This window comes from Staurois parvus, unplaced genomic scaffold, assembly GCF_062004578.1.
Source record: "Staurois parvus isolate SC_StPar_1 unplaced genomic scaffold, SC_StPar_1.0 ptg000058l, whole genome shotgun sequence".
In the NCBI taxonomy this organism is placed as follows: domain Eukaryota; kingdom Metazoa; phylum Chordata; class Amphibia; order Anura; family Ranidae; genus Staurois; species Staurois parvus.
Window position 1 is genome coordinate 14,641,354 of NW_028317854.1, and position 8,239 is coordinate 14,649,592.

Consider the following 8,239-nt stretch of genomic DNA (forward strand, 5'->3'; position numbering starts at 1 on the left):
CGCTCTGGTCATGAAGGGGGTTTAAGGGCCCAGTAAGCAAAGGGTTAATCAGGGCCACAGTGTATCGTCATAATCACAATCATAGCCTTAGGTCAGTGGTGGGCAACCTTTTTTTTCAACTGAGCCAAATCTCGCCAAAACCACGATTGAAATTTATTTTTAGAGCCACATTTTTAAAACTGCAAATACATCCCCCATATAGTAATTCATCCCCCATATAGTAATTCATCCCCCATAGTAATTCATCCCCCATATAGTAATTCATCCCCCATATAGTAATTCATCCCCCATATAGTAATTCATCCCCCATAGTAATTCATCCCCCATATAGTAATTCATCCCCCATATAGTAATTCATCCCCCATAGTAATTCATCCCCCATATAGTAATTAATCCCCCATATAGTAATTCATCCCCCATAGTAATTCATCCCCCATATAGTAATTCATCCCCCATAGTAATTCATCCCCCATATAGTAATTCATCCCTCATATTAATTCATCCCCCATATTAAGTCCCCCCTGTGTCAATTCACTTACCTTTGCTCCGCGCGTTCCTCTCGCCGTGTTCCTGCGCCGTTCCGGTGTAGCATGAAAATCTGTCTCCTATGAGGATCTGTCCCCCTCGACGTATCTGCGCATGTGCCAGTTTCAGGCATTAGCAGCCGATCGGCGATCTCCAGCACATGCGCAGATACGTCGAGGGGGACAGATCCTCATAGGAGACAGATTTTCATGCTACACCGGTCTTCAGGGCGGACTGTGAGAGGAGCCTAGCGGGAGCCTAGCTCCGCGGGCCGGATTAAAAGGTCCGCCGTGCCATAGTTTGCCCATTGCTGCCCTATTGCCTGTCACCTGGTGGGCAGTGTGCTCCGGAGCTGCAGCCAAGGTGAAAAAGAGCCGCATGCGGCTCTGGAGCCGCGGGTTGCCGACACCCGGCCTAGGCCATCATACTTAAAACTCTTGCTGAGTCTTCAGACAGTCCATTTGGGTCTGGTAACATTAATAATTGCATTGTCACATTGAGCTTTGCCAATTCACTTATCTTATTTTGAAAGTTCTAATTCCTACCTCCCATTCGACAATCTATTGATATCAAGCACAAAATATTGCCTTTACTGTTTTGAGAGAAAAGAAAAAAAATTACACAAAATAAAAATGAGTGTTTACAAAACATTACTATATCAATACAGTATAGGGTATCTATACAAACAATATTAAGCACTCTTGGAAGAAAACCCACTCAATCTGTTATAGTGAGCTGCCACTTTAATCAATAAAAATCAATAAACAAGCAAGACTGAACAATCTCAATTACTCTAGCAGCACTCAATCTATCAAGAAATCACACTACTTCCACCCATTTGTGAAGAAATTGAGCAACTAAATAGTAGGTAATGAAAATGTCCTTCATCAAAAGTCCATAAACTTTAGCTTCTGGATTCCTTGAGTGTGCACACCCTCAGATGAAGTTGGAAGGACGAAACATCAGGGTGTGATTATACAGTTATAGGAAGTGATGTCATAGCTCAACCAGATGTGACACGAATCCTGGTGATGCGGTGAGATGCAGTATATCACTGATACTTTGGCCAGAACTCTGAATCTGATGAGCTATACGTTGTTTTATCGCTGTGAGAGTATTTTTAACTTTTTTATAAAATTGTTTGTACTGGATCACACTATGAGGAGCGTTTTGTGTCCTCTATGCTTGAGTTTCTAGTGGAATTGAAGACCAGTTTACTGGGGACTGCTAGTGGAATTGAAGACCAGTTTACTGGGGACCGCTGACCAGTGCTGGAAGCTCTGCTACCAGAAAGTATTTAGCGGTGAGTGCGATGGCAAGAGGGGAGTGTGTTTCACCAAAAGCACAATGGTAGTGTGAACCTCTCAAGGGATCCAGAAGCTAAAGTTTATGGGCTTTTTATGAAAGACATTTTCATTGCCTACTATTTAGTTGCACATTTTCTTCACTTGTGGGTGGAGGCAGTGTGATTTCTTGATAGACTGAGCGCTGCTAGAGTAATTGAGGTTGTTCACTCTTGCCTGTTAATATAGGGTAGCTATGTAAATAAAAAAAGAAGTTATTACTTAGAGCATTGTTTGTCATCTGGGGTTCCGGATGAGGTCCCCGGGGTCTACGATGATCTAAATGTCAGTCACTGGCAGCTGATGGGTGGATCGCATTCTATCTTCTGACTCTATGTAAGGTGCTCTGATCCCATGTAAAGTGCCCTGATCCCATGTAAGGTGCCCTGATCCCATGTAAGATGCCCTGATGCCATGTAAGGTTCCCTGATCCCACGGAAGGTTCTCTGATCCATTAGAAGGTGTTCTGATTCATTGGAAGGTGTTCTGATTCCATGTACCCTGATCCCATGTATGGTACCTTAATGCTATAGAAGGTGCTCTGATCCCATGTAGGTGCCCTGATTCCATGGAAGGTGCCCTGATCCTATGCAAGGTGCTCTGATCCCATGTAAGATGCCCTGATCCCATGTAAGATGTCCTAATCCCACGGAAGGTGCTCTGATCCATTGGAAGGTGTTCCGATCCCATGTAAGGTGCTCTAATCGCATGTAAGGTGCTTTGATCCCATGTGCCCTGATCCCATGTATGGTGCTCTGATCCCTCAGCCTGCCCCTATATTTACTGATGTCAATCACAGCCAGTAAGGAGAGGCAAGGGATGGGGCCAAGCCACGCTCTGCGTGTGAATGGACACAAAGAGCAGTCACTCAGGAGTGAGCCCGCACAAGTGACCCCATAGAATCAGAGTGCAGGCGGAGGACTCCAAAAGAGGAGAATCGAGGCTGTTCTGTGCAAAACCATTGCACCAAGCAGGTTAGTATAATATGTTAGTAATTTTAATTAACAAAAAATAAAGCTTTACAATCACTTTAAATTCACCCATTAGAGTGGAGGCACTCTAAGGGCTCGTTTACATTTGCTTCAAATTCAACACACCTCAATGTGCCTACTGCTTCAACATGCTTTTTGATGTGTTTTTGATGCTTCTGTGATGCTTTGATGATGCTTTGGTGGTGCTTCAATGATGCTTTGGTGGTGCTTTTTTGAAGCTTTAATGAAACTTGGCAGATGCCCTGTGTGTGTTGATATCTCATACCTGTGTTTCGTCTAAAACAAAGCGAAGCTAAAGCTGAATAAAAGCCTCTCAGAAGCTGCAGATGCTGCACGAAAGCTTTGTCATAGACTTCTATGGAGGCTTTGAAGCACCACTAAGCAAAGCAAACGCAACATGGAAACAGGACTGTAAGCATACCAATTTATTTAGTAACAGGTGTTTAGAGTCCTTTAAAAAAGCATGTTCAATGCCATGTTTTGAAGTTAGTATAAACAAGCCCTAATACAGGAGATGTGTTACTGGCCAGATCATCAGGTGAAAACAGAGGGAAAATAGCCTAAAAAGAAAACTAATGCATCCACCACATCTAAGAATTGGTAAGCTGCAATATATAACATTTTTTCGCTTTGGGCTGAATACTACTTTAATCTGGAGATAGCAAATGTTTTCAACTAGTACAATTTTAGTTATCTTTTCTCTGTTTGTACCCATTAATAAATCAAAGCATATGCTCTCTCGCAAAATGTGGGGTTTCATCCATACTGGCATGGTTTTGTTTGATTACACATACAGCTATGACAGTAAAGGCACAGTAATTTATGAAATTTCCTTTAAAAAATTATTTTGCTTGCTATATAAAAATATAGAGTCAGGGGATATTTAGTATGATAGTATATGTATGGTACAGTCTTTAGCTGAATAAATGGGAAAAAAATGTGAGCACTCAGTGCAGGGAGATGATCACAGCAAAGCCTGGTAATTGAACAGCTGTGTCCTGTGTGTCTTTGCGGTGAAAACAGCAGCAACCCGATTGGTGTGACAGCCAATGACATTGGCGTGCAGCTGCAGAGCATCACAAGTAACCTCAGCAAACACGTGGGGCTGCTCAACAGACGTCATTCCATTCAAGCTGCACTTGCAGATCTGTTGCTGATGCTAGCATTAGGGAAAGGAGTATGCAAGATCCTTCTACCGTAAACACAGGCTGCTTTGGTAACAATTTTACCTCTGTGTACCTTACTATTTTGTTCAATATTGAATGCAAAACCTGAAATCATCAACTGATCCACAAGCCTTGTTCTTCTTCTTATTATTATACAGGATTTATATAGCGCCAACAGTTTGCATAGCGCTTTACAATATAAGGGAGACAGTACAATTACAATACATTTCAGTGCAGAAGGAATGTGAGAGCCCTGCTCGTGGAGCTTACAATCTAAAGGAAGGGAGAGGTGATACAAAAGGTGATAGCTGTGGGGGATGATCTGGTGGAGGTGATTCAAGTACAGTTCTTAGGTGGAGGTGGGGTAGGCTTCCCTGAAGAAGTGAGTTTTCAAAGATCGGCTAAAGGCAGACAGGGTGGGGGCTGACCAGACATGCTGTGGTAGGGAGTTCCAGAGGATGGGAGAGGCTCTGGAGAAGTCCTGGAGGCGAGCGTGGAAGGAGGTGATGAGGGAGCTAGAGAGGAGGATATCATGGGAGGAGCGGAGTGGGCGATTTGGGTGGTATCTGTGGATGAGGTTGGTGATATAGCTAGGGGCAGTGTTGTGGATGGCTTTGTAAGCTGTGGTTAGTATTTTGAATTTTATACATTGGGTTAGTGGAAGCCAGTGAAGGGATTGGCAGAGAGGGGCAGCAGTCGCTGATCGGTTGGTAAGGTGTAAGAGTCTAGCAGCAGCATTCATAATAGACTGAAGGGCGGATAGCCTGTGTAACGCTAGACCAGTGAGGAGGGAGTTGCAGTAATCGAGGCGGGATATAACCAAGGCGTGGATAAGTTGTTTTGTGATGTCATTGGTCAGGTAGGGGCGGATTTTGGAAATGTTCTGGAGGTTGAGGCGGCAGGATTTAGCCAGTGAGTGGATGTGGGGCCCAAAGGAGAGGTCAGAGTCTAGGATTATGCCTAGTGCCCTGGCATGAGGGGAAGGACCAATGGTTGTGCTGTTGATCTTAATGGTAAAGTCGTGAGTGGGGGATCGGGGAGGAGGAAATATTACAAGCTCAGTTTTTGAAAGATTGAGTTTGAGGTAGTGGTGTGACATCCATGCTGATATGTCACTTAGTAGATTTGTGATACGTGAGGAGGTTGAGGGGGTGAGCTGGGGAGTGGAGAGATAGATCTGGGTGTCATCAGCTTAGAGGTGGTATTGGAAGCCATGGGAGGTTATCAGTTCTTATGAATGTATTCATTCACACAGCAGACAGAATACAAATGTAGGGATGAAAATACAAAACAAAGGGGGAGGTGTTCTGTAGTCCACAGAGAGAGCTTGGAATAAATAACATTTAGAACAAACTAAGGCTAAGTTTAAACTTACATCTAAACAGTGTTGCCTCTGAAAAGCGCTCCTTGTTTTAATTGCTTTTCAGAGGCACCTGACAGGTAGTCAGAAGGAGATATGACACCTCCACTCTGCTTGTTTTAAATGCCACACCAATGAACTGCAACCACCTGCATTGAACACAATTGTGCAGCATTTGGCGTGCATCCCCATGTGCTTGAATGGGTCATGTTCGGTGGGAGTACCACTCTCCAAGCAAATCAAGAGCAATAATTTTGGCTGCAGGTCCAAAGCATCGTGACCGTAGCATGTAAACACCCCCCATCAGCTGTCTTTGCAGCATAAAGGGGGAAGGTTGGGAGAACACTAAAAACATGGCTCAGCCACACTTTTTTAACATCCCCCCAACAAGTCTAAATGAGCCCTAAGAGCACAGGAAGTTATCGGCTCAGATTTTTGTCTGGGTTACTAGGTATTTTTTCACTAATCAGACAGATATAAGAACCACTTTCAGTGGTACAGCTAACAGACCAAATGGGTCAAATAAGCAAAACTAAACTTTGGTTTTAAAAAAAAATCTTTTCAAGTTCTTAACTTGGAAAAGTACCCTCTATTGCTCTTAGTCTCCAAATCTGCTCATTCCACTTTTTTGCTGCTGTAATCCTACTCCCTGTTAGTGGTTGGCTATGTCCATTCTTTATGGACCCACTGTATGTTGGAGATAAACCACCCTCTCTTGCTGGCTCCCAAGATGGAGTAGGAACTATGGATTGTGGGATTTGTAGTTTGCATAGGACAGTGCGCATGACTGCAACTAATGTGCACTTCTTGCTCCAAGCAAATGGAAGTGATTGGTAAAAGGAATGGTTCAGGAGCTCACAAAAACTTTACCACAAGGTAGAAAAACACAGTAAGAAACAATTTAATGAAAATTAGATTACAGGGCCATTAAGTAGTGGATGAGAATGGATTCTTTTTTGAGAGTAAGGATATTGTAAGGATACTGTTTAGTATCATGCTAAGTAGTAAAAAAATCAAACAAAAAAAAATGTTGCTGCTAAATTAGCTGTACTGCAATGGAATGAATATTAATATAGACCTAAGATGACCTGGAAATACTTGTTGAACTTGAATTACATAAATGCAGATGATTCTGCATATCACTGACTGTACTAAAAATATAGGGTTTTGTATATAGGTTCACTTTATTTTCTGGATGGTAAATGTTGAAGGTTATAAAAATAGAAATATTGTATAGGATCCTACTGCACTTTTATTTAGGCCAATGAATGTATTAAAGAATTATAATTTGTGTTATTTATTTAGTGGAAAAGTGGACATTATAGGGGAGATTTAATAAAACTGTAGGGTGCAAAACCTGGTGTAACTCTGCAGAGAAACCAATCAGATTCCAGGTTTTATTGTCAAAGCTTAACCACTTGTCTACCGGGCACTTTCACCCCCTTCCTGCCCAGGCCAATTTTCAGCTTTCAATGCTATCGCACTTTGAATGACAATTGCGCGGTCATGCAACACTGTACTCATATAACATTTTTATCATTTTTTTGAGACAGATAGAGCTTTCTTTTGGTGGTATATAATCACCTCTGGGTTTTTTAGTTTTTGCTAAACAAACCAAAAACAACTGAACTTTTTTTTTTTTAAAGTTTTTTCTTAGTCTCTGTTATTAAATGTTGTAAATAAGTAATTTTTTCTCATTCACTGATGTGTGCTAATGAGGCTGCAGTGATGGGCACTGATAGGCTGCACTGATGGACACTGATAGGCAACACTGATGGGGAGGCACTGGTAGTTGGCACTCATGGGCATTGACAGGCATCACTGATGGGCACTGAAGGGCAGCACTCATATATGGCACTGATAGGCAGCACTGATAGGTGGCACTGACGGGCACTGATAGGCTGCACTGACAGGTGTCACTGATAGTTGGCACTGAAAGGCAGCTCAGATGAGTACTGATATGTGGCATTGATGTGTACTGGTAGGCACTGATATGTGGCATTGATGGGCAGTGGCTGGTGGCATTGATGGGCACTTACAGGTGGTACTGATGGGGCTACACTGATCATCAGGGCACTGTGAATGTCCCCTCTGAGAAATGCCGATTACCGGCTCTCCTCCCGAGCTGTCAGCGTGACAGCTCGTGAGGAGAGGAATGCCGATAACCAGTATTTCCTTATTTACATGCAATCAGCTGTGATTGGACACAGCTGATCACATGACAGAGCCGACGTCATCGGCTCTTTCTGCTGATTGGTGATCCACTGTGTCCCAGGGGCGCAGTGCACCACTGATTTCCGCTCTGTACACCCCTCGCGCACGTGTAGTTAGAGTGGGAGGACATCATATGACTTTCTCCCAGGACAAGAGAACTGCTACCCATCTGTCATTTCAGAGCTGAACCTAGAGTAAGTAAAACTATGCCAGGGGGTCAAACACAGAATGATGCTCTAAAAAGCATTGGTCAAAACCAACCAGGGGTAGATGGTGCAAAAGTGATCTGGCAGAATTGGGGGGAGCTGGTAGTTTCTATTAGGGCTTGTTCACACTTGACTAAATTTCTAACGCCTATCAAACACTCTTATAGCATTAGTATAGGCGTTAGACAGGCGTCAACCAGCTTTAGTATAGGCGTCAGACAGGCATCAATCAGCTTTAGTATAGGCGTCAGATAGGCGTCAATCAGCTTTAGTATAGGCGTTAGACAGGCATCAATCAGCTTTAGGCTACGTTCACACTAGCCTTGTGTGCAGGCGGCAGAGAGGCGTTTGGGAAGCGTTTTTACCGCTTCCCAAACGCCTCTGCCAATTCTGCACATTACAGCACATGGTGCTGTTCTAACAGGAGCGTTTG